At 49.3% G+C, this 18,990-nt stretch overlaps 1 protein-coding gene across 5 annotated transcripts in view; it reads left to right on the top strand.

Moving 5' to 3' along the window:
• The window catches only part of Rbp (RIMS binding protein), a 401,872-nt gene that overhangs the window by 203,283 nt on the left and 179,599 nt on the right, over positions 1-18,990 (top strand). The gene's annotated exons all lie outside the window — the stretch shown is intronic.

The following is an 18,990-nucleotide window of genomic DNA, read 5'->3' as shown; positions in this document are numbered from 1 at the left end:
CTTTAGAGCACGCCAAGTGCGGCGGTATAAATGCGCTTACCGACTGGCTTCCAAAAGCTGTGGACGTTAACAAATCCATGATGCAGGCCTGGTCGGCCGACCTGCACACCACGCCTCCTCTGCCGTACTGTCGGACATCACTGATTTTTAAGAAGTGAGGCGTAATCGCCTGTAGCGCAGTCTGAACTGCATCCGGGTTATTCAGTCGAATGGCGCCACCATCCGATGGAACCAAGGCCACGGGAATAGTGCCGACGCCACCCCGAAAGAAGGCGTCCAGGGGAAGTTGGTTAGGGGGGAGGCTGGCCGACCAGGGGGAGTTCCCCTGGCCAGGAGAGGACGTCGACATGCGCCCCTAGCGACCTGCAAGCGCCCTGCAAAAGCGAAAGACAATCAAGCAATCAGAAGCTATTGATACGACCAGACACCGCCCAGTGAGACCACGCCCGCCTGTCAGATCGCTTCTTCTTCTGCTTCTTCCTTTCTTCGTCTTCTTCTTCTTCTTCTTCTTCTTCTTCTTCTTCTTCTTCTTCTTCTTCTTCTTCTTCTTCTTCTTCTTCTTCTTCTTCTTCTTCTTCTTCTTCTTCTTCTTCTTCTTCTTCTTCTTCTTCTTCTTCTCCTCAAGTAATATGGCACATACCCACGTGGGGGGGATTGGCCAAGGTATTGAGTAGAATGCCTTCCTTTGTTCTCGTCTCCTCTTCGTCTTTGTATTCAGGCAGGTTGCGGCGATCCGAAGAGCATGGGTTTCGTATATTTGGCGTTCAGCACTGAGTTAGTCCAAGTCGTGTCGAAGTTCTCATGCGTGTGCGATAAGCGTCGAAGACTAAATTAACAGAGGAAGCCTGAGAATAAAAACAATACGTTCAGCTCTGCCTCGGTGTCAGGAAGTAAGTCAAGCTTAACACAGTTTGATGGAACCCAATATGACTTGTTTTTTATTCGCAAATTGTTTTCTAAAATGTGTGGTGTGGGAATTTTACATACAAGTTATTTTACGCCCTTTACTGCGGTAGTTGATAACGCGTAATCATTTCCCTGAGTTTCCTTTAAATGTGGAAGTCGAGAAATGGCTCCGTTAAATTTTTTTAGCACCTTCTTTTAACGTCATTCAGGCTCACTTTGTTCATTTCTTGTTCCCACGCGCACATAGGTCATTGGCTATGTTCCGCATCCTTGTTACTCATTTTATTCCTCGTGGTTTTGTCGCTGTCGTGTGCGTGCTACGTGCACTACGGCCAACTGTAGCTTCCTTTTTTTTTTTTCAGGAAGAGGCCCTGCGAAATAGAATAGCCACAATGTGTCGGATAGCTGTATTGGTGCCTCCCACATTTGTAAGGAATAGCATAGAGTCTTCCGTGATTACAGTCCGGAATTATGGTTTGCAATCAACGGGCCCGGACCTAACCTGTCGAAGTCTGCATTTACTGTTCCAGTACCTGTCCAGGCACGTAGCTGATCAGGGAATATCTCAAGCAGCCTGGCCTCCAAGAATATCGACACTCGCGTCTAGTGCCTGCTTACTGGGCTAATGCGCCAATAAGCAGGCTCTGTTAGAACACATGGTAGTACGATAGGTGGTTGCCGTGTGTCTAATGACCTGTGCCGCCAGACGCATGCGTAAACCTTTAGCCATCCACAATACCCACAAGCATTGTACCTTGCTGCCTTGGTCTCGTACACAGCTTGGTACCATAAATGTGTGCGGTCATCCTATATGGCCTTGTCACTCATTCGCATAGTTAAATTGCGCACTCTTTGATGGATCGTATTTTGCGATTGTATTCCGACTAGTCGAAAGCGAGAGGATATATATGTTGCGTGCAATGTGGTGACGGGATATCACGCATACATCTTGCGTGTCAGAGCTTTTGAGGTTAAGAGATACGTCGTCCTGTGGCCCTCATAGAAGACACCGATTCTGCCGACCGGTGGTAACACATGTAGCGCAGTCGCTGGTTGTTGTGCCAGGCTGTAGATCTGCCTGTAAGAATGCAAGACTCCAATAGAAACGGGGTACTCCAATTATTTTGCTAACGTCAAAGAAGAAAGCGGTGAAGCGTCACTTATATCTCGTCTTCGCTGCACACATTTGGCACAGTTTTTCACCACACGTCTTCTCGAAGAGTCATTGTTTATCGGAAGCAGTAGTTCGCAAAAGGTCGCGCGCTTCACTCTATCGAGATAAGGAGTGCCGCCCTGGTTCAAGCAGCCTCGGCGGTTCCGTTCAACGTAGCGCTCGAGCTGGCGTTGGTGGCAGCGGCGGAGCGCACTGTCTCTTCAACTCTGGCAGCAGCGGGGACAGCTGCAGCGAGACCCACGGCTCCGGCACGCAGATCTGTGTCCTGGTGCTGCGCGTCTTGCACCGGTTTCTCCGCACTGGACACCTCCTGCCGCGCGACTTCAGCGAGCTTGTCCTTGGCGGCCTCGTTGAACAGCACGCCGCCTCCCCTTGGCATTCCCACATTCTGACTTCGAACTACCGAGGCCGCTGGCACCGGGGCATTCATGGCGGCCGAGAGGCCGCCGGCAGCGCGCTGCCCTGCACAACGGTAGCCGCTCTGCTTTAGCTCCGCTGCCTTGGCCCGGGACGCGATGTAGTTGCGCACTTCTTCGGCGTTCTGCCTGAGGTTGTTGTAGTTGGTGAACGAATAAGCGAGGACAACCACGCATCCCAGGAGGGACGCGCTCAGTACGGCGACGATGACGTACAGGCTGTCGCGGCTGACGAGCACCACCGAGACGCTGATCTCCGCGTCCAATTCCGACGACTCCATGCCGCCTGTCCAGATAATGAAGACTGGTGCACGGGAGCACAGCGATGGAATGGCGGCGCACCGATCGACAGCTGGTGCACGAGCTGCAGTCGCCGCCTGCGCCTCCTTGCTTCTTTTCCTTCCAGCCTTTGCATTGTTGATTCCATATGTAGTTAAGCTGGCGTCTACACCTCCCTTTCCTTCAACAACTACGTTACGGTTTCTCGACAATCTCGGCGAAGTGTTATCTCGGCCGCGTTGTCTGCCACATTGTTTGGAAGCAAGCTAAAGGTTTGGGTCGTTTCATCGATGAATTCCTCTCCTCAGGCTTAGCGCCCACTGCGCAGAGAAAATCAACTTTCTCGGTTCGATGCCTTTCACAGGTGCGAACAAGTGGCTGCGCTAAATGTACCGTTACCCTGTATGTACTTTTCTCTTTCCCAGCGCATTGAGTACCAGGCCAACTTGTGCAAAATGTTCAGACGCCAACAGGACAGGTTTATTCCAGCCCGGCGAATACCGGCACTAGCACGAGACGTGTGCCAGCTGCCGCGACCGCGCAGCAGCGCAGCCAAGCCAAGCCATGCAGATGGCATAGCCACTGCATATGGCTACTGCCTACAACACAAAATGGCCACAGACGGCAGAACCTCTAGGATGCTCTCTTCTACCGGAAGCCGTGTAGAAACGCTCGAACCGCTTCTTCCATTTCGGCAAGTCGGCAGGAGTCGTGAAGCAGAAGGCTTCGGGCGGTTTAATGAAGAAGGATGCCATGTACTGGCCGCGTAGTCCAGGCCGTAGACGGTGCTGTGACGTGTGCCACCGTCGATGCGTATCCGAGTGAGATGAAGCAGCCCCGGTTGGGCTTACTGTGGGAATTGCGTTACTTCTGACACCATGTTGGGACGCCAACAGGACAGGCTTATTCCAGCCCGGCGAATGCTGGCACTAGCCCGCGACGCGTGCCAGCCGCCGCGAGCCTCGTGCGAGCCCGCAGCAGCGCTCAGCAGCCAAGCCAAGCAGGCGGCCTAGCCACTGCATGCGGTTACTGCCCACAGTCTTATTCTGAAAAACGGCCGTCCTCACCTCAAACAACAAAGAGCTTCCCCTAGAATTATTATAGATATTTCCTATGGCAATTTCCTGCTTACAGATCCTGTATGTTCCCATGCCGATTTCGTCAGCAGCCCTGTTTTCCACAGAGCTCTCTCTGTCCCTCTAACCTTTTTCTTAACCGATAATTGCTGATTTGCCGCCTACTGCTGTCCAGGTATTTGCTTGTCAATTTTCTAGTTCGCTTTCTCCGTTTCGTGTCAACATTCCTTATGTACAGGTACCTGAAAATTTTCCTAGCCCACTGCTTTTCCCCCATTTTTCTGAATCGCTCCTCAGATGCTATCTTACTGCTAGTTTCTCTGCTCTCGAACAACGCCAATACCAAGAAGAAAGGTGTGCAGCGCCACCAAGCGGTGAGAGCATTTAAAAAAAGAACGAAACCGCGACAGCAGAGAGTCCAAAATGTGTGCTTGATTCTATTCCTGGTAGTTCCAATTTATTTAATTTATTGGAATTTTTCCATTTTTTCTAGATTCAGTCTTCTACTTCGCTGCCTCAGACATTTTTTCCCGGCGCAAATACTTGCTTGGCATTCTCCACTATACCTTGGCCAATCACCCCGCGTGGGTATGTGCCATATTTACTTTGGCAAAGAAGAAGAAAAAGAAGGAGAGCTTGTCTCTGTGTCTGTTCGTTGTATGAGAAAGTGTTAAGAATTAGGTTAAAAAGTATCAAACTTTTCCCACTCGTGATTTCGCGGCAGCTCCTCAACGTCGTCATGGAAGTGTTTCGAGCACTTTCAAAGCTCAGAAGCTACCCTCAAGTAATGTTCTTTTTCTGAAGTAAAAATGATTTTGCTCGCAGTTTGCTACCGCCAGCTTTGCTGTGTGGTCGCAGTATGATCCGCAGCCTTCCACTACAGCTGCCTTCGAACACCACGCATCTGTTCCTTTTTAAGCCCCTTGGCTAACGTGACATTACGAGGGCACAGCTTGTTTGGGTTGGACTAGAGATACTAGGTGTAAACACGGTGATGTCATCGTGTCAGGGAAAATAGTTTGAGCGTTCGCATTCAAAGCCACGAACAGCAATTGTTATTCGCATAAAGTACGGCACTTCGCGCTTTTCAAATAATGTTTCTGTGTCACTAGTCTCGGCCCGTTTATTGTCATGCCATCTCTCCAGCCAGCCTGATCGATCGTCACAACTCCGTTCTGTCAAACCATCTGTACTCTGTGGGGGTTTAATAGGGGAGATAAATAGTCGCTCCCCGCTTACCCGCGGCTGACACTGTTCAAAACCGCCCGGACCCCTCCCCGCGATCGCGTACGCTACCGAAAGCACGCCGACTACGGAGGGCCTTGCTCTGAGTGAACAAAGTAACGACACTGTGGCTGACACAAACAGGCATTTATTGCTTAAGCATTGGTTTGTACCAGTTTCTTTTTTTCGTTTTATCAGCAGGGATTTACACTGGAAAACCTTTCTCCGCACATTTGTAGCTCTCTCGAACACTAAGCGGCAACGTCGTCTATATATCATTCCTTTCAAGTCGCGGAAAAAGTTCTTCCTGGTACCCGGAAAAGCGCTGGCTTTGCTCATGAATCGTCGATGAAGTCATGTTCCGTGGCGTTCGGAATAACACTGGCGGCACAGAGGAGTTGAGTGCAGCCCTGCTCCCCATTGCGGCGGACGTCGAATCCAAACATAAGCCACCTGGCGCGGCAAGGAAACGTCGCTTCTCTTCGTGATCTGCAATGTGCTTGCTCCGCTGGCTTCCGCTGACGCCAGTGGCAGGCCTGCGTCCTGGGTTGGGTGTTGTGGCCGCTGTCCTGCTGGTCGACAAGCCTTGGGGTCTTCCCGGGACGCGATGTCGTTGCGCACGTCCTCGGTGTTCCACTTTAGCCTCTCGTGGTTGGTGAAGGAGTAACCGAGGACGCCCGCGCATCCCGGGACGGAGGCGCCCAGCACTGGAACGATCACGTAAAGGTCCTTGCGATGCGCGAGGACCTCGTTATGACTAGCCTGCGGCGGTGGCTGGGGTCCCACGCTGCCTCCGTCGGCGGTCTTGGCGAGCCTGGCCGCGTTGCGACGAAGAGTCGCCCCAAATAATGACAGCGGCGACACTGATGTGACCGTGACCGCTGCCGTCCGTGCTTCTTCTGCTTCTTCATTTGTCCTCGTCTCCTCTTCTTCTTTGTATGCAGGCAGGTTGCGGCGATCCGAAAAGCATGGGTTTCGTATAGTTGGCGTTCAGCACAGAGTTATTCCAGGTCGTGTCAAAGTTATCATGCCTGTGCGATAAGTGTCGAAAGCTACTCTAACAGAGGAAGCCGGAGATTAAAAAGAAAACGTGCAGCTCTGCCTCGGTGCCGGGAAATAAGTGAAGCTTAAGACAGTCTTATGAATCTTAATATGAGTTATTTTGTGCTCGAAAATTGTTTTCTAAAGGGTTGTGGTGTGGGAATTTTGCATATAAGTTATTTCACGCTCTTTGCTGTGATAATCGACAACTTATAATCATTTCCCTGAGTCTTCTTTAAACGTGGAAGTCGAGAAATGGCTCCGTAAAATTTTTTATCGCCTTCGTTTAAAGTCATTCAGGCTCACTTTGTCCATTTCTTGTTCCCATGCACATATGCGTTGTTGGCTCTGTTCCGCATGCTTGTTACTCGTTTTATTCCTCGTGGGTTTGTCTGCGCTGTGTGCGTGCTACGGCACTACGACCAACTTTAGCTTATTTTATTTTTTTCAGGAAGTGGCTCTGCAAAACAGAATAACCAAAATGTGCCGGATAGGTGTACGGTGCCTGCCACATTTGTAAGAAATAGCATATAGTCTTCCGTGATTAAAATCCGGAATCAGTGGTTGCAATCAACGCGCCAGGGTCTCTCTTGTCTAAGTATTCATTTACTCTTCCAAGATCTTTCCAGGTGCGTAGCAGATCCGGGAATCTCCCAAGCAGTCTGGCCTCCAAGAATATCCACACTCGCGTCTAGTGCCTGCTTATCGGGCTAATCCTCCAATAAGCAGGCTCTGGTGGAATACATGGTAGTACGAGAGGTGGTTGCCGTGTGTCCAATGGCCTGTGCAAGTTATGCCGGCAGACGCATCGGTAAACCTTGAGCCATCCCCAATACCCACAAGTATTGTACGTTGCTGTCCTACTGCTGTCCAGATATATGCTTGTAAATTTACAAGTTCGCTTTTTTCATTTCGTGTCAACATTCCTTATGTACAGGTACCTGAATACTTTGCTAGCCCACTGCTTTTCCGCCATTTTTCTCAACCGCTCCTCAAATGCTATCTTACTCCTAGCTTCTGTGCTTTCAAAGGACGTAGAAAGGTGTGCAGCGCCACGTAGCGGTGAGAGCAGGTAAAAAGAGAACGAAAGCACGACAGCAGAGTCCAGAAAGTGTGCTTGATTCTATTCCTGGTAGTTCCAATTTCTTTAATTTATTGGAATTTTTCAATTTTGTTCTAGATTGTCTTCTTCGACACCTCAAACATTTTTCCCGGCGCAAATACTTGTTTGCATTCTCCACTCTACCTTCGCCAATCACCCCGCGAGGGTATGGGCCATACTTACTGAGGTAAATAAGAGGAAAAAGAAGAAGACGAAGAGCTTGTATCCGTCTCTGTTCGCTGCATCAGAAAATGTTAAGAATTAGTTTAAAAAATAAACTTTTCGCACTCGTGATTTCGCGGCAGCTCCGCAACGTCGTCATGGAAGTGTTTCGAGCACTTTCAAAGCTCGGAAGCTACCCTCAACTAATGTTCTTGTTCTGAAGTAAAAATAATTTTGCTCGCAGTGTGCTACCGCCAGCTTTTCTGTGTGGTCGCAGTATGATCCGCAGCCTTCCGCTACAGCTGCCTTCGAACCCCAAGCACTTAAAAATAATATAACAATTAGTCCTCCCCACCCCATGCACCTGTTCCTTTTTAAGGCTCTTGGCTAACGTTGCATTACGACGGCACGGCTTGTTTGTGTGGGTCTGTAGAGACTAGGGGTAAACGCGGTTATGTCATCGTGTCAGGGAAAATAGTTTTAACGTTCGCATTCAAAGCCGCGGACACCAATTGTTATTCGCATAAAGTACGGCACTTCGCGCTTTTCAAATAATGTTTCTGTGTCACTAGTCTCGGCCCGTTTATTATAATGCCATCTCTCCAGCCAGCCTGATCGATCGTCTGATCAATCGATCCATGTGTGCTCTGTGGGGATTTAAAAGGGGAGATAAATATCTGCTCCCTGCTTAACCGCGGCTGATACTGTTCAAAACCGCCCGGACCCCACCTCACTATCGCGTACGCTACCGAGCGCACGCTGACCACGGTGGGCCTTGCTCTGAGGGAACACAGGAACGACACTCTGGCTGACAAACACAAGGCATTTATTGCTAAAGCATTGGTTCTCACCAGTTTCTTATTTTTCGTTTTATCAGCAGGGTTTTGTACTGGGGAACCTTTCCCCGCACATTTGTTGATTTCCCCGAACCCTAAGCTACAACGTCCAGTCTGCTTATCCTTCAAGTCGTGGAGACAGTTCTTCCTGGTAGCCGGAAATCCGCTGCCATGGCTCGTGAAGGGTCGGTGAAGTCTTGCTCCGTGGCCTTCGGAACAACACTGGCGACACAGAGGAGTTGAGTGCAGCCCTGCTCCCCATTGCGGCGGACGTCGAATCCAAACATAAGCCACCTGGCGCGGCAAGGAAACGTCGCTTCTCTTCGTGATCTGCAATGTGCTTCCTCCGCTGGCTTTCACTGACGCCAGGGGAAGGCCTGCGTTCCTGGGTTGGGTGTTGTGGCCGCTATCTTGCTGGCCGACAGCCCTCGGGTTGTTCCCGGGACGCGATGTCGTTGCGCACGTCCTCGGTGTTCCGCTTTAGCCTGTCGTGGTTGGTGAAGGAGTAACCGAGGACGCGCGCGCATCCCGGGACGGAGGCGCCCAACACTGCAGCAATCACGTAAAGGTCCTTGCGATGCGCGAGGACCTCGTTATGACTAGCCTGCGGTGGTGGCTGGGGTCCCACGCTGCCTCCGTCGGTGGTCTTGGCGAGCCTGGCCACGTTGGGACGAAATGTCGCCGCAAATAATGTCAGCGGCGACGCTGATGCGACTGTGACCGCTGCCGTCCGTGCTTCTTCTGCTTCTTCCTTTCTTCTTCTTTGTATGCAGGCAGGTTGAGGCGATCCAAAAAGCATGAGTTGGCGTTCAGCACAGAGTTAGTCCAAGTCGTGTCAAAGTTCTCACGCCTGTGCTATAGGTGTCGAATACTAATTTAACAGAGGTAGCTAGAGATTAAAAAGAAAATGTGCAGCTCTGCCTCGGTGTCGGGAAGTAAGTCAAGCATAAGACAGTTTGATGGATCTTTATATGACTTATTTTGTATTCGAAAATTGTTTTCTAAAATGTGCGGTGGGGGAATTTTACATCCAAGTTATTTCACGCCCTTTGCTGTGGTAGTTGGCAACTTGTAATCATTTCCCTGAGTTTCCTTTAAATGTGGAAGTCAAGAAATGGCTGCGTAAAATTTTTTATCCCCTTCGTTTAATGTCATTCAGGACCACTTTGCCCATTTCTTGTTCCCGCGCACATATCGGTCGTTGGCTCTGTTCCGAATGCTTGTTACTCATTTTATTCCTCGTGGTTTTGTCTGTGTCGTCTGCGTGCTACGTGCACTACGGCCAACGGTAGCTTTCTTGTATTTTTTTTTTCAGGGAGAGGCCCTGCAGAACAGAATAGCCACAATGTGTCGGATAGCTATATGGGTGCCTCCCACATTTGTAAGGAATAGTATATATTTTTCTTTGCTTGCAGTCCAGAGATATTGGTCGCAATCAACGGGCCCGAGCCTATCCTGTCGAAGTCTACGTTTGCACTTCCAAGGTCTTTCCAGGCGCGTAGCAGATCCGGGATTCTCCCAAGCAATCTGGCCTCCAAGAATATCGACACCCACGTCTAGTGCATACTTATTGGGATAATCTCCCAATAAGCAGGCTGTAGTGAAATACATGGTATTTCGAGAGGTGGCTGCCATGTGCCCAATGACCTGTGCAAGCTCTGCCGCCAGATGCATCGGTAAACCTTGAGCCATCCCCAATACCCACAAGCATTGTACCTCGCTACCTTGGTCTCGTAGACAGCCTGGTACCACAAATGTGCGCGGTCATCCTATGTGGCCTTGTCACTCATTCGCACAATTAAATTCCCCACTCTTTGATGGATCGTATTTTGCGATTGTATTCTGACTATATGAAAGCGAGAGGATATAAATGTTGCGCGCAATGCGGTGCCGCCGGGATATTGCGCATACATCTTGCGTGTCAGAGCTTTTGACGTTAAGAGTTACGTCGTCCTGTCGCCCTCCTAGAGGACGCTGGTTCCGAAGACGTCCTCGGCCTGGTCGCCCATCAAGTAAAGGAGCGTGTAGACTTGGTGTGACCCTGATTTGTCGCAGAGACCGGAAGCCGTGTAGAAACGCTCGAATCGCTTCCTTCATTTCGGCCAGTCAGCAGGAGTCGTGAAGCAGAAGGCCTCGGGCGGTGGAATGCCGAAGGACGCCATGTACTGGCCGCGTAGTCCAGGCCGTAGACGCTGCTGTGACGTGTGCCACCGTCAATGGGTATCCGAGTGAGAGGACGCAGCCCCGGTTGGGCTTACTATGGGAATTTCGTTACTTCTGAGACCATGTTGAGACGCCAACAGGACAGGTCTATTCGAGCCCGGCGAATACCGGCACGAGCCCGAGATGCGTGCCAGCCGCCGCGAGCCTCGCGCGAGCGCGCAGCTACGCAGCGCAGCCAAGCCAAGCAGACGGCCTAGCCACTGCATGTGGCTACTGTCCACAGCCTTATAGTCCGCAAAACTCCCGTCCTGACCTCAAACAACAAAGAGCTTCCCCTATAATTATCATAGATATTTTCTTTGGCAATTTCCTGCTTAAAGATCCTGTATGCTCCCAGTGCCGATTTCGTCAGCATCGGTTTTCCAAGGAGCTCTCTTTGTTTCTGCAACCGTTTTCTTAACCGATAATTGCTGATGTGCTCCCCAATTGCTGTTCAGATATTTGCTTGTTAATTTACTAGTTCGTTTTTTTTCTATTTCGTGCCAACATTCCTTATGTACAGGTATCTGAAAACTTTCCTGGCCCACTGTTTTCCCCCATTTTTCTCAATCGCTCCTCAAATTCTATCTTACTGCTAGCTTTCCTGCTCTCGTACGACGCCCATCCCAAGAAGAAAGGTGTGCAGCGCCACCAAGCGGTGAGAGCAGGCAAAAAGAGAACGAAAGCTCGACAGGTCTTGCCGGCGGTTCGCGATTCAGAGAAAGCAATATCTGGAGGTTCCTCTTTCGAGACTAGGACTGCCTCTGTCTCTTACAGTTCTATCGTTCGGTGCGATCGCCAAGGGATTCCCGTTAAGCAGTGTATGCGGCTACCTTCACGATTACATAAGTGCAAGTAATCGATTATCTGGTTAGCTATATACAAAATTCTTTCGCATGTCCAAAAAAGGCTAGGTTGATTCTATTTCGGATGACTCATACCTCTTGATTTCATTTTATTTTTCCAATTTTTTTTACCTTAATTCAGTCTTCTGACGTTTCCTTCCCCGCGCAAATGCTTCATTGGCATTCTACTCTATACCTTGGCCAATCCCCCCCACGTGGGTATGTGCCATATTACTTGAGGAGAAGGAGAAGAAGAAGAAGAGCAAAAGGTGTGCTTGATTCTATGTCTGGTAGTTCAAACTCCTTTAATTTATTTCAATTCAATTTTTTTTTCTAGATTCAGTCTTCTACTTCGCCACCTCACGCATTTTCCCCGGCGCAAATACTTGTTTCCATTCTCCACTCTACCTTGGTCAATCACCCCGCGTGGGTATGGGCTATACTTACTGAGGTAAATAAGAGGAAAAAGAAGAAGACGAAGAGCTTGTCTCCGTCTCTGTTCGCTGCATGAGAAAATGTTAAGAATTAGCTTAAACAATATCAAACTTTTCCCCCTCGGGATTTCGCTGCAGCTCCGCAACGTCCTCATTGATGTGTTTCGAGCACTTTCTAAGCTCAGAAGCTACCCTCAACTAATGTTCTTGTTCTGAAGTAAAAATGATTTTGCTCGCAGTGTGCTACCGCCAGCTTTTCTGTGTGTTCGCAGTATGACCCGCAGCCTTGCGCTACAGCTGCCTTCGAACCCCAAGCTCTTAAAAATCATATAACAATTAGTCCTCCCCACCCCAGGCATCTGTTCCTTTTTAAGCCCCATTGGCTAACGTTACATTACGAGGGCACAGCTTGTTTGGGTTGGACTAAAGATACTAGGGCTAAACGTGGTTTTGTCATCGTGTCAGGGAAAATAGTTTGAGGGTTGGCATTCAAAGCCGCGAACACCAATTGTTATTCGCATAAAGAACGGCACATCGCGCTATTCAAATAATGTTTCTGTGTCACTAGTCGCAGCCTGTTTATTGTCATGCCATCTCTCCGGCCAGCCTGATAGATCGCCGCAGCTCCTCTCAGTCAAGCCCTGTGTACTCTGTGGGGGTTTAATAGGGGAGGTTAATAGTTTCTCCCCGATTAACCGCGGCTGACGCTGTTCAAAACCGCCCGGACCCCTCCCCGCGATCGCGTACGCTACCGAGCGCACGCCGACCGCGGCGGGCCTTGCTCTGAGGCAACATAGGAACGACACTCTGCCTGGCACAAACAAGGCATTTATTGCTAAAGCATTGGTTCTCACCAGTTCCTTTTTTTTTCGTTATATCAGCAGGGCTTTATAGTGGGGAACCTTTCAACATACATTTGTTGATCTCCCCGAACCCTAAGCTACAACGTCCAGTCAGCTTATCCTTTAAATCGCGGAGGCTGTTCTTCCTGGTCGCCGGAAATCCACTGGCATGGCTCGTGAAGGGTCGGTGAAGTCATGTTCCGTGGCGTTCGGAATAACATTGGCGACACAGAGGAGTTGAGTACAGCCATGCTCCCCATTGCGGCGGACGTCGAATCCAAACAGAAGCCACCTGGCGCGGCAAGGAAACATCGCTTCTCTTCGTGATCTGCAAGGTACTTCCTCCGCTGGCTTCCGCTGACGCCAACGGCAGGCCCGCGTCGTGTGTTAGGCGTTGTGGCCGCTGTCCTGCTGGCAGACAACCCTCGGATTGTTCCCGGGACGCGGTGTCGTTGCGCACGCCCTCGGCGTTCCGCTTTGGCTTGCCGTGGTTGGTGAAGGAGTAACCGAGAACGCGCGCGCATCCCGGGACGGAGGCACCCAGCACTGCAGCGATCACGTAAAGGTCCTTGCGATGCGCGAGGTTCTCCTTATGAGTAGCCTGCGGCGGTGGCTGGGTTCCACGCGCCCTCCGTCGGTGGTCTTGGCGAGCCTGGCCGCGTTGGGACGAAATGTCGCCGCAAATAATGACAGCGGTGACACTGATGCGACCGTGACCGTTGCCGTCCGTGCTTCTTCTGCTTCTTCCTTTGTCCTCGTCTCCTCTTCGTCTTTCTATGCAGGCAGGTTGCGTCGATCCGAAAAGCATGGGTTTCGTATAGTTGACGTTCAGCACAGAGTTAGTCCAGGTCGTGTCAAAGTTATCATGCTTGTGCGATAGTTGTCGAATACTACCTTAACAGAGGTAGCCGGAGATAAAAAAGAAAATGTGCGGCTCTGCCTCGGTGTCGGGAAGTAATTTAAGCTTAGGACAGTTTGATGGATCCCAATATGACTTTTTTTGTATTCGAAAATTGTTTTCTAAAAGGTGTGGTATGGGAATTTTACGTACAACTTATTTCACGCCCATTGCTGTGGTAGTTGACAACTTGTAATCATTTCCCTGAGTGTCCAATTTAAATGTGGAAGTCAAGAAATGGCTGCGTAAAATTTTTTTATCTCCTTCGTTTAATGTCATTCAGGACCACTTTGCCCATTTCTTGTTCCCACGCACACATGGGTCGTTGGCTCTGTTCCGAATGCTTGTTACTCATTTTATTCCTCGTGGTTTTGTCTGTGTCGTGTGCGTGCTACGTGCACTACGGCCAACGATAGCTTTCTTTTTTTTTTTTTCAGGGAGAGGGCCTGCAGAACAGAATAGCCACATTGTGTCGGATAGCTATATGGGTGCCTCCCACATTTGTAAGGAATAGCATATATTTTTCTTTGCTTGCAGTCCAGAGATATTGGTCGCAATCAACGGGCCCGAGTCTATCCTGTCGAAGTCTACGTTTGCACTTCCAAGGTCTTTCCAGGCGCATAGCAGATCCGGGAATCTCCAAAGTAGTCTGGCCTTCAGGAATATCGACACGCACGTCTTGCGCCTGCTTATTGGGCTAATCCCCCAGTAAGCAGGCTCTGGTGGAATACATGGTAGTACGGGAGATGGTAGCCGTGTGTCCAGTGATCTGTGCAAGTCGTGCCGCCAGACGCATGGGTAAACCTTTAGCCATCCCCAATACCCACAAGCATTGTTCCTTGCTACCTTGGTCTCGTACACAGCTTGGTACCACAAATGTGTGCGGTCATCTTATATGGTCTTTTCACTCATTCGCGCAGTTAAATTGTGCACTCTTTGATGGATCGTATTTTGCGATTGTATTCCGACTAGTCGAAAGCGAGAGGACGTATATGTTATGCGCAATGCGGTGCCGGGATATCGCGCATACATCTTGCGTGTCAGAGCTTTTGAGGTTAAGAGATACGTCGTCCTTTCGCCCTCATAGAGGACACTGGCTCCGAAGACGTCCTCGGCTTGGTCGGCCCCTCAAGTAAAGGAGCGTGTCGAGTTGGTGTGACCCTGATTTGTCGCAGAGACCGGAAGCCGTGTAGAAACGCTCGAACTGCTTCCTTCATTTCGGCCAGTCGGCAGGAGTCGTGAAGCGGAAGGCCTCGGGCGGTTGAATGACGAAGGACGCCATGTACTGGCCGCGTAGTCCAGGCCATAGACGCTGCTGTGATGTGTGCCACCGTCGATGGGTATTCGAGCGAGAGGACGCAGCCCCGGTTGGGCTTACTGTGGGAATTGCGTTACTTCCGACACCATGTTGAGTTGAGGAAAGCCGGACCAGCGACCGGTTTATTGCCCGGGCGGGCGAACACTGGCCCAGGCCCAGAACGAGCTCGCGTGACATGCACAGCGTGCATCACGTGATCGCGCAGCGAGGCGCGTTATCGGCCTAGCCACATACAGTGGCTAGGCTACTGCCTACAGCACGCGCCTCCCGCATGCGATGCAGATGCTCAAACCACTGGGCCACCGCTGCGGTAACAAACGGAGAAATATGAGAGTGCACTTTCTGATACTAGAGCCCATAGAATGTTTCACTTTATCGGTCATGGAGAGGTGCAGGAATTTCGGAAAGATGGGGTTTCATATTTGGCTTGGCTTTTGTTGTGGATGAAACGTGGATTCAGGCTTGAGAATATGACTCTTCCAGAGGAAAACCTCGAAGAAATGCTGTGGTAGTTTTCATGCCAACCTAACGTGTATGTTACGTGTATTGACTAGCTGAAAAACTTAATATTCTAATTTCGATGGAGGCGAAACTCTAGAGGCCCGTGTACTGTGCGATGTCAATGCACGCTAAAGAACCCCAGGTGGTCGAAATTTCCGGAGACCTTCACTACGGCGTCCCTCATAGCCTGAGTAGCTTTGGGACGTTAAACCCCATAAACCAAACGAAATCAAAACATATGCACAAGGTGAGAAATTGAAAATCGCAGTTAAATGCCCGATTTTAACTGAAAACCCTAGACTCGTAGCACTTAGCCTATACCTCGTGCGAGTCACAAATTCAGAAATCTCGAAGGGAGTTACAAGCGTCTAGTAGCTACAGTTTCCTCTCTAATGAGCGAAGGATACAGTTCCTTCTTTAATGGGAGCTGCCGCTGTGGCTCACTGGTTACGGTGCTCGGCTGCTGTCCCGAAAGACGCGAGCTCGATCCCGTCCGTGGTTGTCAAATTTCGATGGAGGCGAAATTCTAAGGAGCCCGTGTGCTGTGCGATGTCAGTGCACGTTAAAGAGCGCCAGGTGGTCGAAATTATCCGCATACATCCACTACGGCGTCTCTCATAGCCTTAGTCGCTTTGAGACGTTAAATCCTATAAGCCATAAAGCTTCTGTAATGATTAATTTTACAGCATTCGGGAGAACAACTTACCTAAACTGAGCGTTTTCATCTGTATTCGGTATTTCTAATAATGCTACGGTTTTGTACCTGATATTAAAATTTTCTCGACGGTATACATTTGTATAAGAGGTTTACCTTAGTTGTGTTATGGTGACTAAATAGATTGTGTGGCTACTCCTTCTATTAAACGTTTGCTAATACGCGGATAATTTTTTCTTTGCATTATTAGGTGTCCGTCATTTGTTGTTGTCCAACATAGCCCTTCATAAATGAAGATAGCGAATATGGGGTAAAAAACAATGTACTTGATATTCGCATGATGACTTCTGTGGGTAAAATTTAACTATTACAATTGAATACGCCATTAAGCTGTTGCGAGATAAAAATTGACGATTCGTTTCACTCCAATCTGCTTTGAAAATATTGTGAACGGCTTTGTTTTGTTGACAATTTTCTGAAACTTAATTTACTTAGTTGACGCCTTAGCTTCTCTAGTATTCGTATGTGGCCGAGGCCTGGGGGGGGGGCATGCTATGCACAGCCGTAACTTTTTCTTTTTTCTTTTTTTTTTGTGGGGGGGGGGGGGGCAACATGTGTGTAAACCGTTTCGAGGAAAAGAAAGCTATGTAAGCTCTTATCTGTACTTTAATGTCATGCACAAGTTGCGAAAGAAATGATTGCAGAACATGCATTTTTCTTCTTTTCTGGTGTCACGCCCCCGCCTGGTCTATGTAATCGTGCTCCTAGTTTGCTCGCTTAGGTCAAGCCTTAGAGCACGTTTGATTTTGGCCGCAGCGTTGAGCTCTTAATCTAAGACATGGGTTCAAGTGAAGCCTAAACCAAGCGTAGCCGGCGACTCTTGTAAGTAAGGAAAAACCCAGGGCAAGTTATAAGCAATAGTAGCTCAGGCGATAATCAAGCAGAGCTGGTTCAAATTAACTGCAGTTCAAGTGACGCTGTGGGCAGGCTAGTTTAACGGAAAGAGAGCTGAGTTAAAGCTCTAGTCGATCAGCTAAAGTGCAGTTTAATGTCATGGAACAAGGGTCGAAGAGAAGCCACGATAAAAGCTTAAGGGAAGCAAGTTGAAGTGTTGAGGATGTTCACAGACTTAAGGCTTATTGTTGCTGATGTCTGCTTGAACAAGTCGAGTTGAACACTGTGCTGACACCTCCACGGAAGCAGCAGGAACGCTGTCAAGTGCGGCACAGTGAGGCAAGTGCGCTATCGTGTCTTGGAGTGGCTCAGCTTTTATCCGGCTTTCCAAAATCGGCTAACGCGTCGATCCCTTTTGGTTATTGTAATTCGGCGTTGTAGTCAGCCAAATTTAGTCCCAAGCGACAAGCTGTGCTTAACGGCTTGTTATATAATCATTTCTGAATGAATGAGTGCACTGATTGGATGAACGCAATTAAGCTGCCACCTGCGAATGTCGCTTTCTTTTTGCTTATTTCTGTGTTCAGGGTTTTCAGAATCACTGCAGTGCTGAACGATATTGCTCTGACCTGCCTCGGAGAGATGTGCATTCTCGTAAAAAGCGTAAACGCTCGTTTATATATACTAATCGATGTTGAAGATCATGCCGTTACGTTCAGTTAACAAACTAACGTTGAAAGTGCCGGCCAGAAAATAAGGGGTTCTTTTCGTGATGATTATTTTCCCGATGCAAGGTCTTTTTCCTCCTTGCCGAACAAGGGACTCGGAACAACCGATGCGCATTTGTGCCTGTGCTTCATTCTCCCCCCCCCCCCCTCCGCCCCTAGTTTCTTGCTAGCTCCTCTGTTGAGGTTGGAAGATAATTGTTACGAAACACTGTATGACGTTTACAGTGAACGACATTGTAAGTAGCTTCTTCATTTCCGAATTTTGGTATGCATTCTCTTCGATTTGTTGCACACGATCGTATAGAACGCAATTCTCCGTAGAGTTAACGTTAGGCGCGTGCGTACTCAGGTTAGGTGTTCGTCGTTCAGTGGTGTTAACGCGCTTTGATATCTACGCACAATTACATGTTCCATCCTCGTTTCTTTCAGCTCTTTTGCGTCTCTAAGTAAAGGCTTCCACCGCAAGGTGAGAACTTGGTTAGAGGTTGCTGAACGAAGGCGGAGGGGAAAGGTATCGAACTTACGACCTCTTACACACAGAGTTAACAAGGGAGGGGGAAGCCTCAAGGTGCTTGCCAACGTTTCGACAAGAGGAATGTTCTTCGTCAGGGCAAAGCGGTCTCATTGGTGGGGTTTAAATATGGTCTTCACTCCGATGAGGGATGCCAGGTGAGGGGGAGGAGGGTGTGAAGTGGAGAGGGTGTTAGGATGTGGAACGTGAGTCTTGTGCAGGCATGATGGCTGCTAAAAAGGATTAACTGGCTGACCTCTGACACTGTGAAAAGAAATAGACCAGCTCAGCAGAAAGGAATCCTGGGTAGTGAACCGTTCACTCCTCCTCGGAGTTAAGGCCCCTATTTAAACCCCGCCAATGATGAGCTATTCGCCCAGACGAAGACAAGTCATCTTGTCGAAACTTTGACAAGCACCCTGTGGCTTTTCCCTCCGTTCTTGACTTAGTGTGCACCAAGAAACCATCTGCCTTCCCTCTCTCTACCATGCACCTACAGTCTCCTAGTTAGAGAGCAACACCTTCCAGTCAGCGCTCGTCCGTGCCAAGCGCGCCTTGCAAACTAAATGCTATTGATGCAAACAGAAGCACGCATTAAGTAGAAATACGATATCAGGAGCGCTTTGAGTACGTACGAAGTGCGTGCACTTCACTATAGCATCATCTTCCTAAGAATGTGCAAGCTAACACAACTCCTTAACCACATCACCTCCTCGTAAATCGAGCTCTCATATTCAGCGCCGTTTAGACAGCAACAGGTCGAGCGAGTGCCGAGCTTGTGACACCTCGCTCGTTCTCCCAACTTCTGCGGCCGGAGAGTTATTGCAACGGCGAACAGCGAGCAGCTCGCTTATGCCTCGCAAACACCCAAACTTGTCCCCGGGAATGCGAGACCATTCTTTTCTTTTTCTTACTCAGTGCCTCTCCCCAACTTGCTTTCTTTTCC

This window comes from Amblyomma americanum, chromosome 2 (assembly GCF_052857255.1).
Source record: "Amblyomma americanum isolate KBUSLIRL-KWMA chromosome 2, ASM5285725v1, whole genome shotgun sequence".
Lineage (NCBI taxonomy): Eukaryota > Metazoa > Arthropoda > Arachnida > Ixodida > Ixodidae > Amblyomma > Amblyomma americanum.
This window is presented reverse-complemented; position numbering and strand designations above follow the sequence as displayed.